This window comes from Nyctereutes procyonoides, unplaced genomic scaffold, assembly GCF_905146905.1.
Source record: "Nyctereutes procyonoides isolate TBG_1078 unplaced genomic scaffold, NYPRO_anot_genome, whole genome shotgun sequence".
NCBI classification, from domain to species: domain Eukaryota; kingdom Metazoa; phylum Chordata; class Mammalia; order Carnivora; family Canidae; genus Nyctereutes; species Nyctereutes procyonoides.
Window position 1 is genome coordinate 2,384,724 of NW_026575137.1, and position 18,476 is coordinate 2,403,199.

The window sequence follows — 18,476 nt, forward strand, 5'->3', positions numbered from 1 at the left end:
GTGCCTATCTCTTGATGATGTGGCTTCGATTTTCTGTGAGTCTCTAGGGAGAAAGTGATAAGGGGATAAAGCCAATTTTCCTCTTCTAAAAATCTATTTTTTTTATTTGTTTAGACTCAGACAGTGCTACCACAAAATTAATGATTCCTTTAGCAACGGCACTAACTGTTTCATTTTTTCCTAAGGCCCTCCAGGCTGCTTCTCTGGAGAGTACACAAAGTTTCCACGGCGCTATTTTTGTAATCTAAAGCAGTTGTGCTCTCAGGCCTGATGCTACAACTGTAATTTTAATTTATCAACCTGCCACTCAGGGAAATGCTGTAAAAACATTTGAAAGCTTAAACCCATTATTTATTTCTGCACCTGTCAATGCCACTCTTCTGTACTTGTCAAAATCATTTAAACTGCACTGTGATGGCATATACAATATCACCAATAAATTGGGTCATCAATCATGTATGTATATATTTTGACAGTGGTGTCTTGAATGCATGGGTTCCAGAACACATTTTTAAGGAGCAAGAATTCATTACTCTCCAATAATAAAATAGAGGAGAGTCATCAAAAACAGTCTTCCTCAGCCCTTACCATTTGAAAATGTCCTAGGAAGCAGAAAGACTCATGGTGACTGAAACGACTTTTATTTCTTCAGTGAAATGTTCTCCTCAGGGAAAAGAAAGTAATTGCAGATTATAGCTGGCAGGAGTATAGTGTTACTTAGAGGGAAGAAAATACATAGGATCATTAAATAGATTTATTTAAGTTCTGCTTATAAAGAAAGCAGTGGTGCAGGACTTTATAGCTGATGATATTTCAAAAGAGTGTTATCAGCACTTCCAATACTGTCTAATTCATTCATATAATAAAGTGTCACATTAAGCCAAATGTCACAGTTCGTATCAGTTTTACTTTGAGAATTGGTATTATTATATATCCTAGGCAACCTCCCCCCTCAAAATTTGGATGAGATCTTTGATCATAATGAATTAAGGTATTTAAAAGTCCACTTATCATATATATATATATATATATAGAGAGAGAGAGAGAGAGAGAGAGAAAGAGAGAGAGAGAGAACGAGAGAGATTCAACCATTAAATCTATTCAACTCAATAACAAATCTAATGTCATACACACTATATGTCCATTTAAGATAAAAATGCTGTTAAAATTGTAACTTAAAAAATATTGGCTAAATAATTTCACCATATCCTCTAAACTCTTAGTCATAGCAATCCTAAACCACTTAATTATTTTAAAAAGGCAAGCCTAATGAGAAGTCCTTTAAAATCTACAAAGGATTTATGATCACTTAATCTCATATAATTTTAAATTAGCCAAACTAATTTGTAGACACCAAATACCCATACATAAGAAAATAAATAATTAAACTTGTCATACCTAAAATCTTACTCATGAGAAGAACTAATCTTACATGATGTTATGGAATCAAATTTAAAACAATCAAAGCTCTGACAGGTATATTAACTTACACAATTACCATGATTTCCTTGTTACCATCAGCACTGTTTTTGAGGAAAATGAGTTTTTAAAGTGTCAAGCTCCATTGGGAAGGGTAAGCATATAATCTGACCAATAAAAGATATGTGTATTGGATGTATATATGAATAAAATACAAATGGTGGCTCAGATTATTTAGATGTCATATATAGAACTACTACATGATTGATTCAGTTGGAAGTAAGGTCTCCATTTCATATACTTTTAAAATCTGTCCTGAAAATACTCACTAAGGGATGCCTGGGTGGCTCAGCGGTTGAGTGTCTGCCTTTGGCTTAGGGTGTGATCCTGGTGTGGGGATTGAGTCCCACATTGGGCTCCCTGCAAGGAGCCTACTTCTCCCTCTGTCTATGTCTCTGCCTCTCTCTCTGTGTCCCTCATGAATGAATAGATAAAAATCTTAAAAAAAAAACACTCACTAGCATTAATTGTTCAAAATAAATAAAGTTCTTTATTTCACTCAGTTAAAATAAATCCATCTCCAAGGAAAGAAAACTAATTGACTTTACTTGAAGATAATAAACTCTTTTTTCAGGGCACCTGGGTGGCTCAGTCAGTTAAGCATTGGACTCTTGGTTTCAGCTCAGGTGGTGATCTCAGGGTCGTAAGATAGTGCCACCAGTAGGGCTCCGCACTCAGCATGGAGTGTGATTGAGACTCTCTCTCTCTCTCTGTCCCTCTAATCCTCCTCTTGCACTCTCTCACTCTCTCTCTCAAACAAATAAATAAATAAATCTTTAAAAAAAAAACCTTTTTCTTATTTTTAAATATACCTAACGTGGGCTTTCCAATGGAATCATACTTGCTTATCTAAATAATTTCTTGGCAGTGTTAGCTCTTCGTAAAGGATTCAAAGTATTGATTAGCCTTTATTTCCTGTTGTTCAGTGAATCTATACTGATTCTCATATAGAGAATATAGATATTATAAGTTTTCTAATACTGGAACATTAAGACACAGAGATGTGATGTAAGCTCCATAAAGACACACAGCGTATCAGTAGTCATTTTGGAATGGAGTCCATCCTTGGGATTTTGCTTAAAGAGCTGTCAGTTTCATTCAAACTAATACTTCTGTCTTCTCAGTTTTATATTCATCTGAATCATCATGAATATCCACATAATAGCTTTAATTATTCAGGAAAATAATCATGTACATAAAGAGTTATTTATTGCTTCCAGAGGCAGTGTGAATCTCAAATTTACATTATGAAAGTGCTGGCAAAAGTTTTAAAGCCTCACTTCCCAATTAAATTCTGTTCATCCAGCCAAGAATGACTGATCTTTTTTTCATCAATCTCAAAATATGACCTTTTCAACACTTTTAATGACATTTTCAAAGTACAGAATACTTTTGATTCAGAAGATTCCCTACTTAACTCTGCAGAACAAATCAGTTATCACAGTATAATAGATAGCTACCAAATATTAGCAAAAGCCAGACATCACTTACGCTTTAGGAGCTTATCGGGGAAAAAAATGCATCGAAGAGCTGTATTTTGGCATACCAACTAAGGAAGATATCAAAATGAAAAATCAACCCCTAAATGTTTCGTGTTTTTAGATACATCATTTCTTTGGTGAAATTTTAATTAGATCACATTCAAAACTTACCATTAGAACCTGCAGGCCATATTCAACTTCAAAATAATATTACAGTGCCTCTGGTTTAACTCAACAGTAGACAACCCTTGATTATAATGAAAGCATAAAAAAGATGAAACACTTGATGAGATATTTCTCCAAGATCTTGGTTAAATTATCATATCATGCAAGTGGTATTTCAGTAAAGTGTATGTTATAACCCAGTTGGATGCTAAAAATCTTGAAGGCCTTTTAAAAAGTGAGGCTCTCTAAAGAAGTTATTTTTTAAAATGTGTTCCTTAATCATGGGCCTTTGACTGTCAACGTTATTCTCATGTGAGGTCACCATGTCAGACCACCAAGTCAAAGATTAGAGGGCTTCCCAATAAAGAAAGGCATTCATTCCTAATTTTCTTCAGCAGCAGGGTTTAGTTTGAAGCTCATGAGAAAAAAATTTGATAGCATTGCTGCCCTTTGTACAATGAACAGCTGTCTAATTGCATTAAGTGCATCAATTCATTATCTGAAGGGCACTCTAAGTGTGTGTGCAAAATATTATGTGATAACAATGTCAGCTGCTGTTTGAAACCAGCCTACTAGACAGAAATAGTTCCCTATTACTGTGATTGAATATTGAGTTTTCTTTCCATATCACAAAGATCACAACACCAAATTACCATTGGTGGAGAATTTAGTAAAGTAAACCTTTACCTTTGACAATGACAGATGAAGGGTGGCACTAAATTATTTAGAGTTAAGTGTTGAATGTATTGAAAATATTCTGCAATTCACATTATTTTTGGGGAAATTGCTAATTGCTTAACATTTAAACATTCAAAGTACAAACCAAGGGTTAAAAGCAAGAAGTCGATATTAAGATGCCATTTCATTCTAATCAAGATCCAGGATCTTTATCTTGATTTCTAAATATCAATTTAATTATATTTGTATAAGAATTAATTTATTTAGTACAAAATTCTTCGGAATCCTATTGCTAGGTGCAAAGCAAGGTACAAAGGTAGCCTAGAGCAGTGTTTCTCATAGCAGACTCAGTAAAATGGTGCCAGTCCATGAACTGTTTTTTATTTTACCAGTGTGACTGCTGAAATACAAAAAGTAAGAGAAAGCATTTAGAAACTTCTATTGCATTTCTATGCCACTTCGACATCTAAGTGTACAGTTTTGTATTTTATGAAATTATCAGTCTGTGATGAATGGGAAATTTTAAGAATAAAAAGCTGATACTTCACTACAATAATTGAGAAATTGTGGGCAAGACTAAGTTTTTGCCTTTAAGGACCATATCATCTCATGAAGAGGATAAAAACGAAGCTGGTATCTAATGCAAGGCATGGATTGGCAATTCTAATCTGCTAAAGAAGATAAAATAAAAATAAGCAAGTATTTGTGATGTGAGACAATACTTGATAATTCTTGAAAGACAAGTTATGAATGAAAAGTCATGATGGGACACAACGAGACAGGTTCAGTTTCTGTTGTGGAAGTAGCGAGTAGTACCATTTGGCTGCACCAGAGGTATCTTAGAAGTGACACTGAATGACATAACTGGCAAATGAACCAGTAGCCACATCACAGGAGTCTGAAAAACTTCATGTTCAACCTTCTTCAGCGCCACCCCTTTCTCCCCCTCTCCTGCCTCCTCTTTCCTCTCCTCCCCTCTCTCTGTTCTTTTGTCTCCTCCTTCTCTCCCTCATCCTTTTCCTTCTACTCTCTTCTTCCCTTCCTCTTGGCAATCTCCTACTTCTCTTACTTCCTACACCCCTTAGTACTTCCCCACTTCCCCTCTCTTCTCTTTCTCTTCCCATATCTCCATTTAAAAAAAAAAAAGAAAAGCCATGCCTTCAAAAAGGAGCTTATGTTTTCATGTTTGATCTCCAGCTACTCCCTTTGCTTTTGCAAGAGATTCCACCATGAGGAGGAAAGTTAGTATATGTGAAATGTTCACTGAGGGCCAGAAATTACATAAATTCCTAACACTGCAATCCAACTTTTCACAATTGGGGGGGAACCCCACCAGTATCTTAATGGCCTATGGAAAATCTAGGGCAACCCTCAATGCTATTATTTTTCAACATTAGACCAGAATGAAATTTCTCTTTAAGACTTAGCAGTCTGTCATCTCAGAAAACTGACCATCCCAGAAGATCTGGAGATACTGACATTTTACAATCCCAGTAAACCCTTAGGACCTTGCTCCATCACACCCCAGTAGACCCTGTAGTTGACAAGTCCTGCATATATGTGGATGCATGCACACACACACACACACACCTTCCTTTCATGTTTTTAGTACCATGCTTTGAATTATGACCTACCAGCAAACGACCATCAGATATTTGACAAACTATTCTAACATGAAAGAAAAAAACCCAGAGAAAATCAGAACTCCTCAGTAGAGGAAATATAAGGAGTATAAAACTAAACAAGCAAAAAAAAAAAAGAAAAAAGAAAACAAAACAAAAAACCCTTAAAAGCCCTTAAAAACCTATAATTAATATCCCTAGAGATAGAAAAATATATCTATATAAAAAGTGTTTACTAAAAAGGAATATATGGACAACAAAAAATTATTATAAATATGAAGCATAACAGAAATGAAAAACTCAATGAAAGTCTAGAATATAAAAAGAGCACAAAGACAGAGATGGAAAATAGTAAAGAAAAGATTTAAAAATAATTCAAGGCTTACTTCCAGAGATCAATATCTAGTAATACTTGTTTCACAAAGAGAAAACAGAGGACATAATCAAATAAGTAATGCAAGATAATGTCCTAACTGTAACATACAAGTTTTCAAATAGAATTATGCTCAGCGCAGTGAATGAAAGATGTTCTACACTTAGGTAGATGGATTACTATAGATAAGATCTTAAACCAGACACCTGAGTGGCTCAGTTGCTTAAGTGTCTGCCTTTGATTCAGGTCATGATCTCAGGGTCTAGGGAGTCTGCTTCTCTCTCCCTCTGTCCCTCCCCTTCCCCTGTTCATGCACAAGAGCTCTCTTTCTCTGTCTCTCTCAAATAAATAAATAAAACTTTTTTTAAAAAAGACCCTAAACTTTCAAGCAGAGGAGTAAAAGCCACATACAAAGACTCAGAATCAAAATGACATCACATTTCTCAACATTAGGAACTTGCAGACAATGCGATAATGCCCTACAAATTCTGAGAGAAAATGATATTCAACTAGACTGTCAGTCCCGCCAAACACATTATCAGCCAAGCATGAAGATAGGGAAAGATCCACTCCATTCTTGTATTTTTGTGGTAGTTCTATTCTGTAAAGTCACTTCAGCCACTGCATTAGCGAATACTGAGCCATTCTCCTAGGAAAAATACAGGATTAGGTTCTCATGAGCTTCTGGTCACAACATTTTTGTTAACCACTTACTACATAGCCTTGTTTAGTGTGTTTCCATTTAAAGACAGTTTATTTCATATATATAGTTGAATCATTAACACTGAATTCATGACCAACAGCACTATAACTCATCCTGAAGGAAACTCATTTAACATGTATTTTCTCCCCAAGGCACACCACAGCCTTTTGTGCTTAGGAACTCTCGGCAGCGCTTCTGCATTCTGTTTAGAGACCATTGCAAACAGGAAAATCACCAACGAAAAGCACAAAAATGCAAAAAAAAAAATTAAAAATGTAGCACTAAGTAGACCACGAAAAGTATACTTATTTGCAGTGTCATATCTGAACAAAGAAACCAGCACGTCACCTCAGTCTCAGTTGCTGAGAGTATATTTGAGCAGTCAAATATGCTGCTTCAGCAACTCAAAATTTTTGCCACTCTGTGCATATCTGTGAAAGACTATAATAGCACTGCAAACATTGATTTGAGGGTTATAGGTAATCCTTGCAAATTCACAAATACAGAACCCACGAATAAGAATCAACTGTATTTTCAAAAATCTAAGAATTAACAAATCCTTTGTAAGAAATCTACTGATGGTTGTTTCACCCAAATCATTGAATAAACCAATAAATAAATAAGTAAATAAATACATAAATGAAAGGTCTAACACAAGAAAGAGAAAACTCCCCAAGTCACTAGTGAAGAGAAGTACCAGGATGGTCACTTTTTTATAGACCCTGAGAGGAGCCATCTGAGTTACAGCAGGACAATAGAGATCTCCAGTAAGAATGAAAAAGTGAAGCCATCATAAAGGCCAAGTAAACAACAATTTGTACAAGAAGGAAATGTAATCATAATATATTGCTTAACTCTAAATAATATTTACGTAGTCATAATAATATAAACGCTGAACATTGACTGTAAACACTGAACATTGACTTAAAACAACAAAGAACTAATGAGAAAAAAAGCATGGAAGCCTATGAGAAATTTTTCACTACAGATAAGCCCAGTAATATTGTGAGGGCTCACACAGAACTCATTCCTCTGAGTAAGATTTAATTCTATTCAAAATGAATATGTGGTTGAAAGGTACATACTTCCAAGTATAGGATAAGTAAATCCCGGGGATGCAACAATATACAGCATAGTGATTATAGTTAATCATACTGTATTGTATATTTGAAAGTTACTAAGAGGATAGATTTTAAAAGTTCTCATCACAAAGAGAAACAATTTTGTAACTCTGTGTGGTGATAGATGTTAACTAAATTCCGGTAATCGTTTCACAAAATATCAAATCATTCTGTACACCTAAAACTAAGACAATGTTATAGGCCAATTTTATCTCAATTTAAAAATAAAAACAAAAGATATAACTCTAGAAACTGAAGAATATTAGATAAAATGTCTGTTAACTTAGTTCAATAGTGCTCAGAAGGAAAGTGCCTCTAAGAAACATTTGTAGGTTGTAATAAGAAGAGACTAATCTAGAAAATAGCAGTTGACTCTTTAAACTCCAGATTCAATATAAAGCCTCATATGAAGAAGTAAATGGCATATTTGATACTACACTAGGGACAAAAACCCAATACGTTATACTAGAAAAAAATTTGATAATATTTCCTTAGTAAAATAGAGGAAAGTAGCAAAATGAGAACAAGAAAAAGAAATAGATGAAAGTTCATAGGGCTTAATCTGTAAATAATAGGTATTGCCACAAAGAACAATTTTACAGAACATGAAAAGAGTCAACATGAAAGATAAAATACAATTCATTGATTTTTTTAAATAAGATTTTTACAGTTTAAAATATAAAGAAAACTACTGGTATCCATGACAAAAGAGAAAAAGAAAAGAAAAGCTAACTTTAAGAGAAAAACTAAAGTTGGACTCAGTTTTTTCTCTGCTATACACTACCGGGAAGACAGTAACAGATATTTTTGAGGGAAAAGATTGTAATAAGAATCTTGTGTTCAGCTACATCATCTTTCATTTGTGAGGGTAACAGAAAGACATCAAGAGATAATATATTTTACCACATACTGAACCCAGACAGAATTTTATAAATGTAGCTACTCTCCTTGTTTTGGTTCTAGACACCAACATCATAAGGATCAACTTATAAAAATATGTTTAACAACTATGTAGTCATGTTCTTTAACTGAGAAGTTCATGAAGGGGATAAAATGATTTGTTGAAAAATACTATAGGAAAATGATGGTGGGGAAAATTTGACAATATATTTACAGTTTATCTACAGATGAGAAAATTATAAACAAAATTTTGAAGAATAGTAATTATGAAGGAGACGATCTCTTCTACAAATGTGTCATTTAAGGCAGTTCAGTGAGAATAAAATACAGACAATAAGCCATGTTTATACATGAAGGTACACAGGAAGGTAGTCATTGACAGAGTCCAAACCAAGTCAATAAAGAGTGGAAGAATTATTCAGTATTCCTTCTTGTTTTGGGCACGTATCTATTTAAGTAGTTCTTTTCTTACTATTTTATTTAGAATATATTATAAGGAATGCATCTTAATTTTATCAAATACCCCTTTAGCATCTATGAATGAAAAAAATATTTTTTCCCCTTTCATTTGTTTTTGAGCCAGATTATGCTGATAGACTTTCAGACTAGAGCCTGATATTGATTTCCTCTCTCTAGTTTATTTTGGCTTATTGTGTTGCTCTTTTTCTAGTAAGATTAAGACTGAATTCCTTTCTTTTTCATCTTTAGTCTTTAACAATGAACACATTTAAGCTATACCTTTTTCTGTGTCAAGTTCTAATTGTGTCCCATAGGTTTTGGAAGAAACATTTTTTTTATTTCTTTCTAGATAATATGAAAGTCCAATTTTTATTTCTTCTTTAACTCTGCAACAATTTGATTGAGGAAAATCAAAAAGACCAGAATTGGTGCTGAAGAGAAAAGGAGCCAGACTCCGGTCACCATGTTCCCAAAATCTGTAGGTGAATACTTAAATGTTACATTTTAATGAAGTAATTTTATTTAATAAAATCATGAAATTTCAACTTGGAAGATATCCCAGAACTATGTAATGCATCAATTCTCTTTTTTACAAAATCCTTAACAAATGATTTTCAGGCTCCTCTTGAAGCACATGTATCTGTTACACTGTGTTATACTAGATCATAGAGTGTTTTGTCATGGTATTTTTCTTTTTATGATTCTATTTTCTTTCCAAAACTACTAGGCACTCAAGATATTTGGAACTCATTATTCTATTTCTTTGTTATATTTAGCAGTAACATTGTTCCTTGTAATTACTACTCTTTAAGACTTGTTTTGCCTTCTGGGACCACAATGAATAAATTCAATGGCTCTGCCACTAGACAACCTTTCAAATATTTAAACAGTTAGCTGCCTTCTTTCCCAAAGGCTTTCCTCTCTAGACCAAACAGCCTTATTTAATTCAACCCTTTTCATACAGTCATTTTTGAGATTTTTTTTTGCCATCCTTATTTCTTTCATTTGTATGCATTCCAGTTGGTTAATATCCTTATGAAACTTTACAGAAATACACTAAACTGTTTCCAGGGATGTTCCAAAAGTGGGAGTCCAATGGAATTATTATCTTCTTTTTAGAAGACACTACACTCTGTCTAATGCCTGCTAAGATTTCACTGGCCTTGTGGTAGTGGTAGCACATTCCTGGCTTCTACTTCTGGCAGCGGTAGCAATTAGCAAAAATACCTAATATTTCTTACACCCATATCTGGTAAGCCATACAAAATGTGGCTTATACTCTGGACTCTAACTAATCATATCATTGCCTTGGTTCTCTCTTTTATGCAATTGGGAGAATATTAACACTAACTCATACAACAGGGTTGTAACAGGCAATGTCCAGTCAGGAGACAGCAGACAGAAACCACACCAGTCATTTTAGCAGAGTAAATTTAATATGAGGAATTATTAACTGGTAAAATACAGAGTTAAACTACTTTAAAATGGTAAAAAAAAAAAAAGGCTACAAAAGAATATCAGAATAGAAAATGTAAGGAACAACCACTATCTCTGTGGCTGAGAGTATCCAAAGAAGGAATAAATGAAGAGCCTCTCTCTCAGGCTGAGATTCACACCCCCATAGGATATGGGGTGATTGCTGCCTACTGGATAGCAGAGAAGTTCATTGGGATGTTAGTGGAATAGGGACATGGGGTAGGCACCCTTCTACTGGGGTGCCAGTGAGTATCACTGGCTCTCTCACATGCTGCTGACAGCAGTGCCAAGTGAGCAAGAAGAAAAGGATATGGTAACCTGGAAAAAAAAGCTGCTGCTGCTTCTTTGCCTTGTGATTTTCCTCCAGTTCCCTCTGACAAACCCTAGCCATCATAATGGTCTAAACATTTTTTTTTTTTAAGATTTATTTGAGAGAGAGAGAGTGAGGGGGAAGGGCAGAGGAAAGAGTCTTAAGCAGACTCAGCACTGAGTGTGGAGCCCAACTTGGGGCTCCATCTTACCACCTTGAGATCACAACCTGAACCAAAACCTAGAGTCAGATGCCTAACCAATTACACCACCCAGGCACCCCTGCAATGGTCTAAACATTCTAATATTAATATTCAGGTATTTGAAATATTAATATTCAGGTATTTGAAAACTCTAATATAGGTATTTGTTTTCCTACAAAAAGTAGTAACAACAAATATTATAGCAGAAATTGCCACAGCCACATAATATTCAATTCAAAAAATTTCAAATGGGTGACTGCAAACACTGTGCCTTTACAAAACGCATAGTCTTGTAAAATAGACCCCTGGATGGTCAATTGTTATATAATACGTTCAGATAGAAGTATGCATAAGAAGCTCTAAGAAATAAATCTGCATATTTATGTCTGAGTTCACTTAAAACAGAGATAGAAATACTCTACAGGATTTTGACTTGAGTCCTCATGGAATACTTTACTCTGGAAACATCAGTGTCAAGAAATTAAGACAAATTTGATTAAGTTCAAAGAGGGAAGACAAGAATGATGAATGGAATAGAGAGATTGGTTTGTGAAGGGAAAGGTTAACAGAAATAAAGTTAGATTAGCTAAGTGACAGGAAAAGGAGAACGCTGACAAGCAAGAATTAAGTGTAAATACAAAAAGACTATAATCAAGGAATAACAGAAATACATGGAATTTAGTTTCACTCCACAGGCTTTATAATTGGGGAAGCTGTGGGGCTTGAGTTTGGCCTTGAATAATATTCAACTAAAAGAAGATACAACATGTTGATAGCCGGAGAGCTTGAGCGAAACCCTATAAAGAGAAACTATTGAGCAACCAGTTGGGTTAATACAGAAGACTGAGGTAGAGATCCAAGGATGTCTCTCTGACAGTAAGGAGTGTTTCTTTGCCACAGAATAAGTGCTGGAAAATGCTGAATGGTTGAAAGAGTAGTTGAACAAATTATTAAAGAATATTTGAAGAATGAGCCACATTTCAGAGAGTACTGAATATTGAAGAGTCTGAATGTTACCTTGTAGGCCATGAGGAGTAATTGAAGAGTTTGTTGTTGTTTTATTTTTTACATTTTGTGAAAAGAATGCTTTCAAGTGACTCATAACATATATCATGGGTGGGAGATGTGATTATACTTGGGACCAGGAATACCAATTTGGAGACCATTTCACTGCTCCAGACAGGACTTTATCTCTAGGCCAGACTTTCAAAATAGCTAGATTATTGGTTCTCCTGCTTTCATAGTAGTTCTCTTACCAGGTGTGTCATGCTGTTTGAAAAAAATGGGGATCCCTGGGTGGCGCAGTGGTTTGGCGCCTGCCTTTGGCCCAGGGCGCGATCCTGGAGACCCGGGATCGAATCCCACGTCGGGGTCCCGGTGCATGGAGCCTGCTTATCCCTCTGCCTGTGTCTCTGCCTCTCTCTCTCTCTCTCTCTCTCTCTCTCTCTCTCTCTGTGTGTGTGTGTGTGACTATCATAAATTAAAAAAAAAATCATTTTCATGGTAGCTTTATCCAGTAATCATGAATTAAAAAGAATAATTATTTTCATTTATTCTAGATGAAAAGACAGAAGTGGAAACTAAATGCCATTATAGAATTCTGTGTGTAAACATCTTTCTTAACAGAACACAGCTTAGAGAAGGGTAACAAGCACACCTCGTTCAGGAAGATACTTCCAAAATCACAATCCCTGTGTTAACTCAGCTGGAAGACAGAAAAATAATTCTTTTTTTCCCCCTCCCTTTTCTCTCTTGAGAATTTCTCAGAATTCACTGTCTACACCTCCCTTAATTAAAGTAGCTATCCTTTAAGTGTGTGAAACAGTAAGCTTGACTCACAGCAAGTAAGAGACCAGAACTCATGACTGGGCTGGATGGATCGTTTTTAACCTTTTCAATGTCTTAGTCACTGCATCGTGTTGAGCTCCCAGATCCTGATCCACAATTAGCCAGAAATCTGCAAATGTGTCATAATCCTTTAGGTTCCCACTCACCTCCTCCCTCAAGTCTGAAGTCCTTGGTGGTAAATCAACTATTTTGTCAATGCAACTGAGGCTAAGCAGCTTCTCTCACTGTTTTTGCATTTTTAATGTAGGTGTATATGCCTATCCACTATACACACACACACTCTCCAAAAGTTAAAGTTTTCTGTGAATTCCCTAAAAGAAAATAGACAGATTTTTGTCCACATATTATCTTGACAAATCTTATAAATCTGTTCAACTGTATATACTCTGACATTTGGAAACCTGCACCAGATTTTATGACAAGTTAGAAATAGATCCTGTAGGTACCTCTGAGGCTACTTCTCCTAACAACCTTGGAGAAGTGTGCTCTGGAAATTTAGTCCATTAGCCTACCTTAAACTTCTGCAGTCATGACTTCCATGGGTACTCTGAAGAAAGGCTGTGCTAATGACAGGGAATAATCTTCATAAAGCACTGTTCTGCAAACTTGTTCCACATTTTTCTGCCACCACTTCTTGACCTTCTGGAAGGGCCTCTTTTTGAACGCTCACTTGTCAAATTCTTAACCTTTACAAAGACCAATTTCAAATGCCATCTCTTTCATAAAGCCTTGTTTGAGACCTGTCTCCCACCAACCACATTCTATTTCTTCTTCCTGTAGCTCTCATAGCAGTTTTTATTTCTGTTTTGGCATTTTTCAAATTCTGCTTAAGTTAGAGTCATATGTATATTTTTTATTTAATCCCGTGTACTTAGGTTGAGATTCCTTGAGGTTAGAAACCATGTTCTGCTGATATTATTATCCACAACTCCCAGTATTGTGCCTGACTTAAAATACGCAGGAAGTGATTATCCAGTTTAATTTGGGAAGCCAGATAGAGTCACTGAGAAGGCTTTAGTAGTAGTTACTATTGGCAAGATGTCTGTAAGGAAACCATTAAAATGTTCCCTCCTTGTGCTGGGAAGTTTATTCATTTTCTTCAGATTATATTTTAATGAAGTTCGGCGACAGAAAATAAAAAGAAATACTTGTGTGTATTAGTCTATTCATATGAAGCTGGTTTTATGAATTTAAAGGGATTAGAGAAAATTGATCTCATATATTGCAAAACCTAATGAGTTGTGGTTTCTTCTTCTGTAAATGAAAAAGCTTAAATTAAATTCCAGGGAAGTTACTTGGTGTCATTTAATCCTCAGTAATAAAATAAAGACTATGAGTGTGCAACTCTAAACAATTACTTTACTAATTCCCATTTCCCATTAAATTTTGAGGGAACCTGAGAAGTTAGAATAAAGGTACAATGAAGAGTAGAATAAAAGTCATGAAAGTATACCAGCTTTAAAGGAGGAACTATTTGTGTGAAATATTCAAAACTGTTGTTCCACGTTTCTAAAAAGTTGAGGATCTGCCCCTTGCCACATAGCATCCCTCCAAACAACAGAAGGCCTGATATTTCCTAGACTTTGTTCCTTCTTGGAAAGTGCCTAACACATCTGATTTATGACCATTTTGTTTCAGTAGCCTAAGAACCAGCTTGTCATAAGAGCTGCTATGATGAGTCTTGCAAAGGTTCCTCCCGTAAAAGTCCCCTCCTCCAAAAAAGAAAAAGTAAATTAGCCCATGAACAGAACAATTTATGAAGAAAGGAAAGGCTATCTTTTTTTTTTTTTTAACTTGAAAGACAAGTTTTTCCTTCCAATAAAATCCTAGAATACATAAGACGCCTTAAAAGCCTGAATATGACTTCTGGAAATGCCATTTTTTTGACAGGTAATTTCAAATAGTTTCACACAGAAAGAGAAAGAAGGGATTTTTAAGAGAGACGAAATCTGGGGAAGGGGGTAAAAAAAGAAAGCTGGTGGCAGGAACACTGGGAAAGCATAATTGCCACAAATCATACTTGCCCTGTGGTTATCTCTTTTCATTTCTTTGAATCTTTCTTCTTTGGAAATCCAGCTTGATTTTTCAGCTTACGACCTGAGCCAACTACAGCCATGGTATTTCTGCTAAAAGCCCAAACCATTAAGACAAAAACAGGCTTGTGATTACCAAGACAGGTCTGTTTGTGCATTTCATTTCATTTTGAACTGTGACAAGTAAAATTGAGTTCCTGATGGCAGACAGTGGTTCTTGGAGATCAGATAGTTCAGGGTGCTTAGCTACAACTTGTTCTGCAAATATGTCTCAGCAGTCAGTATTGAACAAAAAAATAAGCAAATTGGACAAGATAATTTAAGCAGCGACTAAGAAAAACAAAAATGATTTCCTTTTTCTCATGCATTTTTAAATTTCCAGAAGGCTGTTAAATTATTGAACTATTTCCTAAAGGTATGAAATACATGGGTGGAATCATCATTTTGAGCCACATTAATAGCATATTTATTAATCGGTCCATGTGTCATATTTGGCACTCAGGGAATTTAAAAAGAGAGAGGACAAATATAAAAATCAAGATGAATTTATACATCTTTAATTAAATATTCTCATCATCATGTTCATAAACCCTTAAAATACTGTCTTAAATATCTAAAGAAAAATAAACATATATACTAAAGCATTAAAATTATTAAGCTCATTTTAATTAACAAATGTCTGATGAAATGTAACACAATAGGAAAAAATCACCAACTTTTGATTCAGGAAAAGCCTGTTTAAGTATCAGCTCTATGAAAAAAAAATTCACTGACTTGAGGATCTCTGGGTGGCTCAGTGGTTTAGCACCTGCCTTTGGCCCAGGGTGTGATCCTAGAGTTCCTAGAGTCCCAGGATCGAGTCCCACATCAGGCTCCCTGCCTGAGTCTCTGCCTCTCTGTCTCTCTCTCTCTGTGTGTGTGTGTGTGTGTCTCATGAATAAATAAAATCTTTACAAAATAAATAAATAAAATAAAAATTAAAAATAAAAGTTCACTGACTTATTACAATGTGCTAGAAACTGTGCTGTTGCATTTTGCAGGTGCAGTTAGCAAAGATTAAATACAGTGTTCAATGTTGCCAATAAGCTAATTACGTTCTTCCAGAATTCACCTACTGAAGCCTTAACCCCCAGTACCTCAGAATGTGACTATATTGGGGGAGAGAGTCTTTAAAGAGGTGATAAAGTTAAAATGAGGTCACACTGGTGAGCCCTAATCCACTATGACAGATGTTCTTCTAAGAAGAGGAGAGTAGGGACAACCATGTGAGGAGACAGAAGCTAGCCATCTTGCAAGGTAAAGAAAGTGGCCTCAGAAGAAACCAAACCTGTTGACACCTTGACCTTGAACTCCTAGCCTCCAAACCATGGGAAAATAAATTTTTGTTTTGTTTTGTTTTGTTTTAAGATTTGATTTATTCATGAGAATACACAGAGAGGAGAGAGAGAGGCAGAGACACAGGCAGAGGGAGAAGCAGACTCCATGCGGGGAGCCAGACATGGGACTCGATCCTGGGTCTCCAGGATCACACCCCAGGGCTGAAGGCAGCGCTAAACTGCCGAGCCACCTGGGCTGCCCAAATTTTTGTTCTTTAGGCCTCCTGGTGTGTGGTATTCCGTTATGGCAGCCCTAGCAAACTAATACAAATGTCATACCAAGTGAAAGTCAGGGCCCAGACTCAGATCTACATAGTATCAAGGTCTGTCACCTATCCACATCCTACCTGACATTTTTGCTCTCTTCTCCTCTTCCCTTGACCTCTACAATTCTAGAATCCCTAGGACCAGCCTCCCTTCCCTTTCTACACTCACTCCTGCAAAACATCTCACCCCTTTATGGCTTTATTGCTATCAGCATGCTCACAACTCCAGGACTTATTTCCCCAGCAGGCCCTCTCTTTGGGGCTGCCCTCAGTAAGGCAGCCGTTGGTCACCCGTGGAAGTGTTTCTTGATTGTCTCACGAGCTCCCAAATGCTATCTTGTCCGAAACTGAACTCAAGATTTTCCTCTAGAACTATTCCTACCAATCTTTCCCCAGTTGTGAAAGGATAACGCAGTCTTCCCAGTTTCTTAAACTGACTCAGTGATAAATTCAGTTGAGTCTGCCTCCAAAATGTGTCCTGAACCTGCCTAACCCTCTCCATCCTGTCTGCAGTGTTGCCTAGGATGCTGCTATTTCTTGTCTGAGTGATGGCAGTAGCCCTGGACCAACCTTCTTGCTTCACTGAATCCATTTTCCTGACTTGTGTCTTTGTGCTTCTGTTCCCTCTGTTCCCTTTCTCCCCTGGCTTTTGATAGGACCTTTCTCATCCTTCAAGTCGCCAGTTACATGTCCCCTCCTCAGAGAAGCCAGCCCTGATTAATCTCTTTTAATAGTCCTCTCTTTCTGTTTTTCATTATCCCATTCATTTACTTCTCAGTATTTCCTGTTTAAAATGTTTTTCTTACTCGCTTTTTATCTGTTTCCATCACTGTCCAATAAAAAAACGCAACATAAAAATTAAACAGGTAAAGAAAAGACCGTATTCAAGATGATCTAAATAGAGGACAGAGGTTGAACTTAACTCTGCTGAAACAAAATGCAGGGGAGTTTGTAAGATGTGGAATGAGCTAGTGGGAATAGCAGGGAAATGGATCGATACAATTAGGTCATCTGTGTTTGCTAATTGGCTCTTACCAAAGTTAGACATCTATTTTGCTTCTAAACCTTAAGTGCCAAGTACTGTTCCTGACACACATGTCCTTAATCAAATTCTGATACATGAGCCCCTGAATGACTATGCTGTACTAGAACACTTAACTTGTGTTATGTAGGGTATTTAAAATCTTCAGATCTCAGTGTCCTATAAAATTGGGATAATACCCTACATCTTATAGGTTGCTGTTAAGATTAAATAATATGTTCTTTCATTTCTCATGATGTAAGAATAGTTGCAAACTAAAGGACTGTTAAATTGATCAATTGGGAAATATAAAATTACATGCCTGTCCCATGGTGGTTCCTCAAAAAGTTAAACATAAAATTACTTTATGATCCAGCATCCCCCAAAAGGAGGAGAGCAGGGACTCTAACAAATACTTGCACACCAATGTTCATAATCCCACTATTCACAGCAGCCAGGAGGTGGGAACGACTCAGATGTCTATCAACAGAGGAATAAACAAAAAGCAATGTGTGCATACACATTATATTTTTCCATCATAAAAAGGAATGAAATTCTCATGCGTAATACAATCTAGATAAACCTTGAAAATGTTATGCTAGCTGAAATTAGCCAGGCTATGAAGGACAAGTATTGTATGATTCCACTTATATGAGGTATCTTGAAGAGGCGAATTCAGAAAGGAGGATGGAGAGTACCAGGGGCTAGGGGGAAATGGGGGATGGGGAGTTACCTTTTAATGGGTATGGAATTTCTATTTGGGATAATGAAAAAGGCTGGAAATGTATATTGGTGATGTTTAAACAACATTGTGAATATACTTAATGCCACTGAGGTGTATACTTAAAATGGTTAGAATGGAAAAAAAATAAAAATAATAAAAATTTAAAAAATGGTTAGAATGGTAAGCCTTGTTATGTATGTTTCATACCAATAAAAAGTTACTGAATAAACATTTAAAAT

General features: G+C 35.9%; 1 protein-coding gene across 5 annotated transcripts in view; it reads left to right on the forward strand.

The window, feature by feature from the left end:
* The window catches only part of RALYL (RALY RNA binding protein like), a 713,351-nt gene that overhangs the window by 605,416 nt on the left and 89,459 nt on the right, over positions 1-18,476 (forward strand). The window lies entirely within an intron of this gene.